The sequence below is a fragment of the Bufo bufo genome, chromosome 8 (assembly GCF_905171765.1).
Source record: "Bufo bufo chromosome 8, aBufBuf1.1, whole genome shotgun sequence".
In the NCBI taxonomy this organism is placed as follows: Eukaryota; Metazoa; Chordata; class Amphibia; order Anura; family Bufonidae; genus Bufo; species Bufo bufo.
This window is the reverse complement of record NC_053396.1, coordinates 45,224,732-45,239,040: the sequence shown is the minus strand read 5'-3', so window position 1 is coordinate 45,239,040 and position 14,309 is coordinate 45,224,732. Positions and strand designations below refer to the sequence as shown.

Genomic DNA, 14,309 nt, shown 5'->3' with positions numbered 1-14,309 from the left:
GTTTAACAGTGAATTTACTGGTGACAGACTCACTTAACCCCTTAAGGACGCAGGGCGTATCGGTACGCCCTATTTCCCGAGTCCTTAAGGACTCAGGGCGTACCGGTACGTCCTAACTTGAAATCAGTATTCCGGCGCCCCAGGGGTTAATCAGAACGGGATTTCAGCTGAAATCATTCAGCCGGCATCCTGTGACAACGCCAGGGGGGGTCATGTGACCCCCCCGTGTCGGCGATCGCAGCAAAACGCAGGTCAATTCAGACCTGCGGTTTGCTGCGCTTTTTGCAGTTTCTGATCCCCGCGGTCCCTGACCGCGGGGATCTGAAACTTTTGAGTGCCTAAAATCAATATTTTTCAGTAGGGGGGTGTCGCATGCGGTGGGGGCGTTGCGGGAGGCGGGTGGTGCGGCAGGCGGGATCGCGATCCCCCGCCCGCCTCCCCATGAATGATCGTTGGATTCTAGTGGGTATACCAGGGTGCCAGCACATTTCTGGCACCCTGGTATAAACGGCTGACATCTGTGCAGATGTCAGCCGTTTAACCCTTTCCATACCGCGGTCCGTACGGACCGCTGTATGGAAAAAGTTAACTGTCATCGGTCAGGGAGCTCCCTCCCTCTCCATCGGGGGGCTGCTGTGCTTTTGCAGCCCCCCGATGGAGAGGGAGAGAGCCCCCCCGACAGCCCCCCTCAGCCCTGTGCTTACCCTTCCCCGTCTGCGAAGTTGTGGCAGACGGGGAAGGTTCCCATGGCAACAGGACGCCTGCTCAGGTGTCCTGCTGTCCATGGTGCTGAACAGATCTGTGCTAAAAGCATAGATCTGTTCAGTGTAAGTAAAATACAGTACAGAACAATATATATTGTACTGTACTGTATTATACAGACATCAGACCCACTGGATCTTCAAGAACCAAGTGGGTCTGGGTCAAAAAAAATGTAAAAAAAAGTGAAAAAAGTTAAGATAAAAAAAAAAAACATTCATCACTGAATGAAAATAAAAAAAATAAAATACACTACACATATTAGGTATCGCCGCGTCCGTAACGACCTGATCTATAAAACGGTCATGTTACTTTCCCCGCACGGTGAATACCATAAAAATAAAAAAATAAAAACTATGAGAAAATTGAAATTTTGCCCACCTTACTTCCCAAAAAAGGTAATAAAAGTGATCAAAAAAGTCACATGTACGCCAAAATAGTACCAATCAAACCGTCATCTCATCCCGCAAAAATAATACCCTACTCAAGATAATCGCCCAAAAACTGAAAAAACTATGGCTCTCAGACTAAAGAAACACTAAAACATGATTTTTTTTGTTTCAAAAATGAAATCATTGTGTAAAACTTACATAAATAAAAATAAAGTATACATATTAGGTATCGCCGCGTCCGTATCGACCGGCTCTATAAAATAATCACATGATCTAACCCCTCAGGTGACCACTGTAAAAAATAAAAAATAAAAACGGTGTAAAAAAAGCCATTTTTTGTCATCTTACGTCACAAAAAGTGTAATAACAAGCGATCAAAAAGTCATATGCACCCCAAAATAGTGCCAATCAAACCGTCATTTCATCCCGCAAAAAATGAGACCCTACTCAAGATAATCGCCCAAAAACTGAAAAAACTATGGCTCTCAGACTATGTAAACACTAAAACATGATTTTTTTTGTTTCAAAAATGAAATCATTGTGTAAAACTTACATAAATAAAAATAAAGTATACATATTAGGTATCGCCGCGTCCGTATCGACCGGCTCTATAAAAATATCACATGATCTAACCCCTCAGGTGACCACCGTAAAAAATAAAAAATAAAAACGGTGTAAAAAAAGCCATTTTTTGTCATTTTACGTCACAAAAAGTGTAATAACACGCGATCAAAAAGTCATATGCACCTGTCCAATCAAACCGTCATCTCATCCCGCAAAAAATGAGACCCTACTCAAGATAATCGCCCAAAAACTGAAAAAAATATGGCTCTTAGACTATGGAGACACTAAAACTTTTTTGGGTTTTAAAAATGAAGTTATTGTATAAAACTTACATAAATAAAAATAATTGTATACATATTAGGTATCGCCGCGTCCGCGACAACCTGCTCTATAAAATTACCACATGATTTAACCTGTCAGATGAATGTTGTAAATAACCAAAAAAAAAAAACGTGCCAAAAAAGCAATTTCTTGTTACCTTGCCGCACAAAAAGTGTAATATAGAGCAACCAAAAATCATATGTACCCTAAACTAGTACCAACAAAGCTGCCACCCTATTCCGTACTTTCTAAAATGGGGTCACTTTTTTGGAGTTTCTACTCTAGGGGTGCATCAGGGGGGCTTCAAATGGGACATGGTGTCAAAAAAACCTGTCCAGCAAAATCTGCCTTCCAAAAACCGAATGGCATTCCTTTCCTTCTGCGCCCTGCTGTGTGCCCGTACAGCGGTTTACGAACACATATGGGGTGTTTCTGTAAACTACAGAATCAGGGCCATAAATAATGAGTTTTGTTTGGCTGTTAACCCTTGCTTTGTAACTGGAAAAAAAATATTAAAATGGAAAATCTGCCAAAAAAGTGAAATTTTTAAATTGTATCTCTATTTTCCATTAAATCTTGCGCAACACCTAAAGGGTTAACAAAGTTAGTAAAATCAGTTTTGAATACCTTGAGGGGTGTAGTTTCTTAGATGGGGTCACTTTTATGGAGTTTCTACTCTAGGGGTGCATCAGGGGGGCTTCAAATGGAACATGGTGTCAAAAAAACAGTCCAGCAAAATCTGGCTTCCAAAAACCATACGGCGCACCTTTCCCTCTACGCCCTACTGTGTGGCCGTACAGTAGTTTACGGCCACATATGGGGTGTTTCTGTAGACGGCAGAGTCAGGGCAATAAAGATACAGTCTTGTTTGGCTGTTAACCCTTGCTTTGTTAGTGGAAAAAATGGGTTAAAATGGAAAATTAGGCAAAAAAATGAAATTCTCAAATTTCATCCCCATTTGCCAATAACTCTTGTGCAACACCTAAAGGGTTAACAAAGTTTGTAAAATCAGTTTTGAATACCTTGAGGGGTGTAGTTTCTTAGATGGGGTCACTTTTATGGAGTTTCTACTCTAGGGGTGCATCAGGGGGCTTCAAATGGGACATGGTGTCAAAAAAACAGTCCAGCAAAATCAGCCCTCCAAAAACCAAACGGCGCACCTTTCACTCTACGCCCCGCTGTGTGGCCGTACAGTAGTTTACGGCCACATATGGGGTGTTTCTGTAAACGGCAGAGTCAGGGCAATAAAGATACAGTCTTGTTTAGCTGTTAACCCTTGCTTTGTTAGTGGAAAAAATGGTTTAAAATGGAAAATTAGGCAAAAAAATTAAATTCTCAAATTTCATCCCCATTTGCCAATAACTCTTGTGCAATACCTAAAGGGTTAACGAAGTTTGTAAAATCAGTTTTGAATACCTTGAGGGGTGTAGTTTATAGAATGGGGTCATTTTTGGGCGGTTTCTATTATGTAAGCCTCGCAAAGTGACTTCAGACCTGTAGTGGTCCCTAAAAATTAGGTTTTTGTAAATTTCAGAAAAATTTCAAGATTTGCTTCTAAACTTCTAAGCCTTGTAACATCCCCAAAAAATAAAATATCAATCCCAAAATGCTACAAACATGAAGTAGACATATGGGGAATGTAAAGTCGTCACAATTTTTGGGGGTATTACTATGTATTACAGAAGTAGAGAAACTGAAACTTTGAAATTTGCAAATTTTTCTAAATTTTTGGTAAATATGGTATTTTTTTATGCAAAAAAATTAACTTTTTTGACCCAATTTTAGCAGTGTCATGAAGTACAATATGTGACGAAAAAACAATCTCAGAACGGCCTGGATAAGTCAAAGCGTTTTAAAGTTATCAGCACTTAAAGTGACACTGGTCAGATTTGCATAAAAATGGCCAAGTCCTTAAGGTGAAATAGGGCTGAGTCCTTAAGGGGTTAAACAGAATTTTTCAGGACTTAACATTGATGGTCTATCCTTTGGAATAAACCACCAACATTTTATTGGTGGGATTGCATACATTAGGACCTCTTCTGATCACCACAATGATGGGGCAGTAGGCCAGAAGAAGGACCACCACTGATCAAACATTTATAGCCTATCGTAAAGAAAGGCTATCAATATTAAAGGGGCTGGCCACTCTCTGGCTACTTGGGACCAATCTTTATGTAAGATGACCATATGACACTTAGTTATATAGACTTTATTGATATCCTGTGCTGTTTGCTATATTTTATAAACCATGTCTTCTGTGCTGTCCGCATAGAGGTCCTGTCAATAAGATGACCCCTGAGAGAAGGTCATGTGACCTGACCCATCACTCATCCGCCTCTATTTAAATACCCTGCACTAAACTCCCAGCAGTGTAAGTGTAGACAGCAGGTGCAGTCTATTTAAACAGAGGAGACATCATATGGGAGTGATCTGCCTGGTCACATGACCCTCCATCAGCAGCCATTTTATGGACAAGGCCTCTGTTTGAACAGTACAAAAGACATTGCCAACAAGGGGTAGTAAGTTCCATATAATAATCTTACAAACATATTGGTCATGTCACGGCTGAGGATGGGGGAAATCCTCAGCCGTGTGGAGCCCGGTGATGTTACGGCTGCTTGGCCATGAAGACAGGATTAGGGAGCAGGTCACCTCCTAAACGCATCCCTAACCTGACCCTGGCTCCTAGCTACATGAGCCAACCTTGATGGTAGGAGGGCCCATGCTCCGGAACCTAAAAGTCCCTGCTAGCCCTCAAGATGACCCTCACCTAGGAGCTGAGTAAGACAACCCACTCCTCCTAGACACGGAGGAGCAGGAGTCTCAACGGCCAAGCTGCAGGAAAAGGGGAGACATAAACAGCTCTATGGATATGGCAGGTGAACAAAGAGTTCCACCTACCTGCCACAGCCTTGCTGACTGGATCCCTGTGTAAGCAGGGTGCAGATCACAAACGCATCCCCACACAGGGACCCAGATCCATAGCTGCACAAAATCACATATAAAACATCACACGGACATCACACATAACTAGAAATAACTTAAAGCGACATTATGGTTATGACATTAAGGTTTTGACATAAAGGTTTATGACCACAGGGGTGGCTCTTACTGGCAGGTAACAAATACATGAGGCTGCTCTCAGCTAAGCATGGCTGAAGCAACCTGCAGGCCTACAAAAGCAATGAGGCTTTATAGGCCAAGAAGCCACACCCCACAGTCGGACACACCCAGTGATCACACACACTAGGAAGGGGATTAACCCTTCCAACACCAGGGAAGGGAAAACACCACTTAAAGGGGACGTGCACACAATAACATAAAACACAAGTGCACACATACACACCTAACACAAAACCGCATGCACAACGTAGCGAGCTGCAATGGCACAGCTCAGCCTGCTACGCTGCCACATACACACTGTTGCCAGCGGCAACCACAGGTGAGGCAAATACCACAGCCCTCACCTGTGATTGAACACCAAAGAGAACCGCTGACAACCGCATGCGGTTCAGGAGTCACGGTCATAGCCATGGCCGTGACACTCCCACCCCTCAAAGCCCCCCCACCAATAAAAAAAAAAACGTGAGGGACTCACACAAGGGGATGGGAGAAGGGGACGTCCACTCTCAGACACGGTTCCCAAAATGTCACTGTCAGCTGCATCCTCTCCCAGCACACAACACAGCCAGTCCGACGAGGCCTGCAGCCCGCACCAGTGACACAGGGAGGAGAACCACAGAGAGTGAACGAGGGGACTCTCCACTCACGTCCCCACTCCAGTCGCTGCCAGCAGACACTCCTAACCAGCACGCAGCCGGACCACTTACGGAGTGCTGCCAGCAGACGACCAGAGATGGGAACATGGAGAGGGACGAGGGATCCCCAACACGGACACGGAAGGTAAGGTGGCGGGGAATAAGCCACCAACCGTGCCGTTAAAGGAGAACCCCCAGGAACGCTCTCCCTCCGGAGAACGCGCATGCAGGCCACAAGGGGATGGCACTGCATGCTGCACCCTCTTTCGAAGGTATGCATACCGCATACCAAACAAACACCACGTGTTCTAAAAATCAGGGGGAACGCCAAACGAGGCAACGATGATGGCGAGGAAACGCCACTCACCGCGCCGTCAGAGGCGAAACCCCCAGAACGCTCTCCCTCCGAAGAGCGCGCATGTACCCCTTCCGCAGACGGCGGTACATGCTTCACCCTCTTTCGAGGGTTGCATACTCCCACCCCTCAAAGCCCCTCCCAACAACAAAAGGGGAAAGTTGGTGAGGCATAAGAAACAATGGGGGGGGGAGGGGAAAGACAAACAAAAAGGGGACACCAACACGGACAACGGTGAGCTGGGAATGGCGGGGAATGCCACTCACCGCGCCGTAAATGGTGAGCCCCATAACGCTCTCCCTCCGGAGAACGCGCATGCACCCCATCCGCAGATAGCGGTGCATGCTTTACCCTCTGTCGAGGGAGCGCCACGTAAGAAGCGACTGTGGTCATACTGTCACGGCTGAGGATGGGGGAAATCCTCAGCCGTGTGGAGCCCGGTGATGTTACGGCTGCTTGGCCATGAAGACAGGATTAGGGAGCAGGTCACCTCCTAAAGGCATCCCTAACCTGACCCTGACTCCTAGCTACATGAGCCAACCTTGATGGTAGGAGGGCTCATGCTCCGGAACCTAGAAGTCCCTGCTAGCCCTCAAGATGGCCCTAAGCTAGGAGCTGAGTAAGACAGCCCACTCCTCCTAGACACGGAGGAGCAGGAGTCTCAACGGCCAAGCTGCTGTAAAAGGGGGAACATAAACAGCTCTATGGATATGGCAGGTGAACAAAGAGTTCCACCTACCTGCCACAGCCTTGCTGACTGGATCCCTGTGTTAGCAGGGTGCAGATCACAAGCGCATCCCTACACAGGGACCCAGATCCATAGCTGCACAAAATCACATATAAAACATCACACGGACATCACACATAACTAGAAATAACTTAAAGCGACATTATGGTTATGACATTAAGGTTTTGACATAAAGGTTTATGACCACAGGGGTGGCTCTTACTGGCAGGTAACAAATACATGAGGCTGCTCTCAGCTAAGCATGGCTGAAGCAACCTGCAGGCCTACAAAAGCAATGAGGCTTTATAGGCCAAGAAGCCACACCCCACAGTCGGACACACCCAGTGATCACACACACTAGGAAGGGGATTAACCCTTCCAACACCAGGGAAGGGAAAACACCACTTAAAGGGGACGTGCACACAATAACATAAAACACAAGTGCACACATACACACCTAACACAAAACCGCATGCACAACGTAGCGAGCTGCAATGGCACAGCTCAGCCTGCTACGCTGCCACATACACACTGTTGCCAGCGGCAACCACAGGTGAGGCAAATACCACAGCCCTCACCTGTGATTGAACACCAAAGAGAACCGCTGACAACCGCATGCGGTTCAGGAGTCACGGTCATAGCCATGGCCGTGACAGGTCAGCAGTAGCCAGAAAGTGGGCAACCCGTTTAAGTCCCGAAAATCCCTTAAATGGTCTACTGGTATTGGACATCACTGTCGTTGTCACACATTACCATCATCCATGAGGTAAAACAAGAGCCGGAGAACATGTGGTGCATGTAATCTGGGCTTTTTTTAGATTGAGTATGCAACTTGTTCTTAATGTAAGCTATTTGACGTCTCTGTCGTCACTTAAACAGTTATACCAATTATTAGCATTTTATTGAAAATATTCATACTCTCTCTTCAATTGAAAATATGCATACTCTCACTACATAAAGTATGCCTATATATCTACTGTGCGCCATATGTTGTACTATCTTTTTTCATTGATTTATTTAAATGCACTAGACGTAAAACTTTTCAAAATGGCATCATGTCTGTCATTTGAGCAAAATAAATTTTCTGCCCTTTGTTATTGCTTTGTGTTTTTAGCTATCTTGGAACTGTTTCTACATCTGGAGTGTCAGCAGTAAGGATGGTAATGCCGACTAAGCTAAAATGCTCCTTTGGTCAGAGCAAATCCATGAGGAATATGAAGAACACTGTCTAATAAAGGAAGAACTATCTGGCTAAATAAGGAACTGAATTTTGGTGAATTGTAGGTGACATCACTAAATTCCCAAGTGTAGTCTTCCTTGTAAGAAAATGTAATACAGGTACAAGTTCAAGGCTGAAAGAATAACACTGCCTATTGGCGAGCTCAGATGCCCTAAGAATGCTTCCAGATGTTTCCCAGGTATGTGGCTTTCAAACACTAAACATGTTCTCAGAGATCCACTGTGAAGATTAGATTAGAATAGTAAATTGATTCTAGAAGTCAAGCTATTTGATCCACATCAAGATGTCCAGCACTTCTCTCGATAGGTTTCGGTGTCTAGGGTCAGTTTGTTCAAGATATTGGTTGTATTTTAGCTTCAACAACTGACGTTTTCTTTAAATACAGTATATTCAATTGCTAGGTCAGAACGTAGTTGAAGTGGAAAATTCTTTTAATTCAGTGAGAACGTGTCAACTGTATTTTGGTGTTAAACAATAAATAACAAAGATGGGCACTCATCTACTTGGGACCACCTGGAGATCTTATTTGTAAACAAAATTTATTCAACAATTAAAAACTCTAAACAATAAAATATAAAATTGTATAAAAAAGCAATAGTAGGAGACGAGGATAACCTACAAGAATGATGATCCCAATATACTATCATCTTTATGGCTTAGGGATTAACATTCAATCTGAAATGCACTGTTGAATATATACCATCAATATCGATAGAGAATGTGAATAAAAAATCGATTGTTCCTCTATTTAAAAACTTTTCTTCTATCAAAGATGCATATCAAGAAGTATATAAAAATATCCCTTAGGAAACTATCAATAGTACCGACTCTTCACAATTATCCTCTTTTACATCCGGATATAAATTGCAGCTTATTGAAAAATAACAGCTATTTGATGACAGTAATATATCGGGGTTAGTATGGTATTAAGATCCTGAGATATCCATTATGTTGTAAGTAGTTATTGTTAGTTGATTTTGAGGTCTATTGTAATTAAAATGCTGTTTCTTAAATAGACTCTGTATTTCAGTTCAACTACAGTTCATAGTGCCATGTATTGTGTCTTATCCATGGATTGTACTCATTGTTAGATGAGGTGCGGATCCACTTGTGGCATCCCACATGGTGGTTGATGTAATACGCTCTATTATTATAGTATTCGGCACAAATAATAGAGACTGGCATATATAGCTTTGTGGTACGAGGTTTGAGCGATATGTGCTCGGCGTCCCACGTGTCCCGGAGAACTGCCACCAAGCCCTATAATGCAGGTTCTAGGTAACGTGCTCTCGGCATCCCACGTGCTCCGAACGTTTCCACCGCCGCAATAGTGGGGATTAGACAGTTATCACCCCTTCCTCGATCCAATGGAAATCATCCAAGGCTGCGTGTCTTGTCTATGGTATATTTAAACATAGAAACATAGAATGTGTCGGCAGATAAGAACCATTTGGCCCATCTAGTCTGCCCAATATACTGAATACTATGGATAGCCCCTGGCCCAATCTTATATGAAGGATGGCCTTATGCCTATGCCATTCATGCTTAAACTCCTTCACTGTATTTGCAGCTACCACTTCTGCAGGAAGGCTATTCCATGCATCCACTACTCTCTCAGTAAAGTAATACTTCCTGATATTACTTTTAAACCTTTGCCCCTCTAATTTAAAACGATGTCCTCTTGTAGCAGTTTTTCTTCTTTTAAATATTCTCTCCTATTTTACCCTGTTGATTCCCTTTATGTATTTACAAGTTTCTATCATATCCCCTCTGTCTCATCTTTCTTCTAAGCTATACATGTTAAGGTCCTTTAATCTTTCCTGGTAAGTTGTATCCTGCAATCCATGTACTAGTTTAGTAGCTCTTCACTGAACTCTCTCCAAAGTATCAATATCCTTCTGGAGATATGGTCTCCAGTACTGCGCACAATACTCCATATGAGGTCTCACTAGTGCTCTGTAGAGCGGCACGAGCACCTCCCTCTTTCTACCGGTAATGCCTCTCCCTATACACCCAAGCATTCTGCTAGCATTTCCTGCTGCTCTATGACATTGTCTGCCTACCTTTAAGTCTTCTAAAATAATGACCCCTAATTCTCTTTCCTCAGATACTGAGGTTAGGACTGTATCACTGATTTTACATTCTGCTCTTGGTTTTTTACGCCCCAGGTGCATTATCTTGCACTTATCAACATTACATTTTAGTTGCCAGATTTTTGACCATTCCTCTAGTTTTTTCTAAATCCTTTTCCATTTGGTGTATCCCTCCAGGAACATCAACCCTGCTACAAATCTTTGTGTCATCAGCAAAAAGACACACCTTACCCTCGAGGCCTTCTGCAATTTTGCTGATAAAGATATTAAACAATATGGGTCCCAGAACAGATCCCTGAGGTACCCCACTGGTAACAAGACCATGGTCTGAATATACTCCATTGACTACAACCCTCTGTTGTCTGTCCCTCAGCCACTGCCTAATCCATTCAACAATATGGGAGTCCAAGCCCAAAGACTGCAATTTATTGATAAGCCTTCTATGTGGGACAGTATTAAAAGCCTTACTAAAGTCTAGATAAGCGATGTCTACTGCACCTCTGCCATCTATTATTTTAGTCACCCAATCAAAAAAATCTATAAGATCAGTTTGACATGATCTCCCTGAAGTAAACCCATGCTGTTTTTCATCTTTCAATCCATGGGATTTCAGATGTTCCACAATCCTCTTCTTAAGTATAGTTTCCATTAATTTCCCCACTATTGATGTCAGTCTTACTGGCCTATAGCTGCCCGATTCCTCCATACTACCTTTCTTGTGAATGGGCACAACATTTGCTAATTTCCAATCTTTTGGGATGACTCCTGTTACCAGTGATTGGTTCAATAAATCTGTTAATGGTTTTGATAGTTCACTGCTAAGCTCTTTTAATAGCTTTGGGTGTATCCCATCAGGCCCCTGTGACTTATTTGTATTAATTTTAGACAATTTAATTAATTAAATAATTTGAAGCGCTTCACCAACTATTTGAATAGAGAGTTATATATCATATCCATAATTATTCTCATTGATGTCTGTAACTCATAGGTGGACCTTGCGAGGGTATTCTAGACGCCAGACGCATTTCGGAGTACGTCCTTACTCCTTCATCAGTGGCTACACTCGCTTAGGATATCAAGCAGATTTATATCCCTGGTTCTTAGATTGGTTGGAAAAGCTGGAATGGATTTGGAAGTGCAAATTCATATATCTTATAGCATTGCGATTCTTATGCGATTCTTATGCGGTTCTTATGCGTTTTTTTGTGTATTAGTGTTTTTTGGTCTATAATGTTTTAATTAGCTATAGCACACATCTAATAAATTATTTTGATAACAGTGTTTGCTAGTTTTCAAACACAGATAGAGATGAAATAAAAATGCAATATAAACAGAAAAAATATATAGCAAAAATGGAAAAAAGCGGCTGCTCCTACAGAACGAATGGATCAGGGTGCTCACCTCCCGGTCCACCCAGACCGTATGAGAGAAAAATAGAAATAGCAAAGATGATGAGGGGCACTCTAAATTCGGGAAATGACAAACAGCGCTATAAAAATATATAAAAATCATATGCAATCAGTGTCTAAAGTACAGTTGCAAGAAAAAGTATGTGAACCCTTTGGAATGATATGGATTTCTGCACAAATTGGTCATAAAATGTGATCTGATCTTCATCCAAGTCACAACAATAGACAATCACAGTCTGATTAAACTAATAAAACACAAATAATTAAATGTTACCATGTTTTTATTGAACACACCATGTAAACATTCACAGTCCAGGTGGAAAAAGTATGTGAACTCCTAGACTAATGACATCTCCCAGAGCTAATTGGAGTGAGGTGTCAGCCAACTGGAGTCCAATCAATGAGATGAGATTGGAGGTGTTGGTTGCAGCTGCCCTGCCCTATAAAAAACACACACCAGTTCTGGGTTTGCTTTTCACAAGAAGCATTGCCTGATGTGAATGATGCCTCGCACAAAAGAGCTCTCAGAAGACCTATGATTAAGAATTGTTGACTTGCATAAAGCTGGAAAAGGTTATAAAAGTATCTCCAAAAGCCTTGCTGTTCATCAGTCCACGGCAAGACAAATTGTCTATAAATGGAGAAAGTTCAGCACTGCTGCTACTCTCCCTAGGAGTGGCCGTCCTGTAAAGATGACTGCAGGAGCACAGCACAGACTGCTCAATGAGGTGAAGAAGAATCCTAGAGTGTCAGCTAAAGACTTATAAAAGTATCTGGCATATGGTAACATCCCTGTTAGAGAATCTACGATATGTAAAACACTAAAACAAGAATGGATTTCATGGGAGGATACCACAGAGGAAGCCACTGCTGTCCAATAAAACCATTGCTGCACATATACAGTTTGCACAAGAGCACCCGGATGTTCCACAGCAGTACTGGCAAAATATTCTGTGGACAGATAAAACCTAAGTTGAGTTGTTTGGAAGAAACACACAACACTATGTGTGGAGAAAAAGAGGCACAGCACGCCAACATCAAAACCTCATCCCAACTGTAAAGTATGGTGGTGGGGGCCTCATGGTTTGGGGCTGCTTTGCTGCATTAGGGCCTGGACGGATTGCTATCATCGAAGGAAAAATGAATTCCCAAGTTTATCAAGACATTTTGCAGGAGAACTTAAGGCCATCTGTCTACCAGCTGAAGCTCAACAGAAGATGGGTGTTGCAACAGAACAATAACCCAAAGCATAGAAGTAAATCAACAACAGAATGGCTTAAACAGAAGAAAATGCGCCTTCTGGAGTGGCCCAGTCAGAGTCCTGACCTCAACCCGATTGAGATGCTGTGGCATGACCTCAAGAAAGCGATTCACATCAGACATCCCAAGAATATTGCTGAACTGAAACAGTTCTGTAACGAGGAATGGTCAAGAATTACACTTCACCGTTGTGTAGTGCATTATCTAACAATTTTTCTGGATCATTTTTCATCTTAAAATGTTCCCTCATTTGAATAGCTTCTTCCTCAAATTTTTCATTGTTGGTACACTTCCTTTTAATTCGACGAAAGTGTCCAAAAGGAATATTGAGCAGCCATCTAGGTAGGTGGCAGCTTGAAAACAGGATAAAACTATTCTTTGCAACAGGTTTCTGGTAAGTGTTACAAATATATTGGTCTCCATTAGTGGTAATTACTAATTTGTAAATCTAGAAATTCTGTCTAAATGTTGTTAATATTCAATGAAAAGGATAAATTGTATTGGTTATTATTGATTTCATTTAGAAATGTGTGTAATTCTGATTTTCCGTTTTGCCAAATAAAAATGATATCTTCAATATATCTGTGCCAGAGCACTAGATCTGCCCCCAGCCTGGGCACGATGTGTTGGTGTTCCCATTGGGCCATAAATAGATTGGCGTAGCTAGGGGCAAATCTAGTGCCCATGGCAGTTCCGCACATTTGAAGGTAATAGTATTTCTCAAAATAAAAATAATTATGAGTTAGTATGTGATTTACGCCCTCTATCAAAAATTCGATTTGTTTCGTGCAGAAATCTTCACTAGATTCCATTTGGGATTTCATCGCTGCCATTCCCTGATTATGATCAATGGTGGTATAGAGTGATTGAACAACTAACGTTCCAATAATCCAATGGGGCTGAACTTTTCAATTTTCTAAAATTTTAATGATTTGTGTTGCGTCCTTTATTTAAGATTGTGTTTTTTGTTTTTTTTTACTACCGGTTGAATTAATTTGTCAATATACTGGGATAGATTTGATGTTAATGAACCGATTCCTGAAATAATTGGGCGCCCTGGTGGATCTGTTAGATTTTTGTGTATTTTGGGTAGACAATAGAATACTGGTAATCTCTGTTGTGTGCCCAAAATAAAGTTATACTCTTGTTCTGTTAATATTTCATGTTCTAGCCCTCTATTACAATATTGTACCAACGCCTTATTGAATTTTTTGGTGGGATCTTCGTTTAGTTTGACATAAGTATTATCATCTGATAATTGTTTTAAACATTCTCTGTTGTATTTTTCTGCCTCCAGAAGGACAATAGCTCCACCCTTATCTGCTGGGCGTATTATTAAGTTATTCTGTGTTTGGATTAGTTTGATCGCATGTATCTCCTGTGTTGTTAGGTTATTCCTTTTAGTGGGTCTATCTGATATTTTTCTCAAAT

The 14,309-nt window shown here is 42.0% G+C and overlaps 1 protein-coding gene across 1 annotated transcript in view; it reads right to left on the bottom strand.

Moving 5' to 3' along the window:
- The window catches only part of PAPPA (pappalysin 1), a 455,318-nt gene that overhangs the window by 62,242 nt on the left and 378,767 nt on the right, over window positions 1–14,309 (bottom strand). The gene's annotated exons all lie outside the window — the stretch shown is intronic.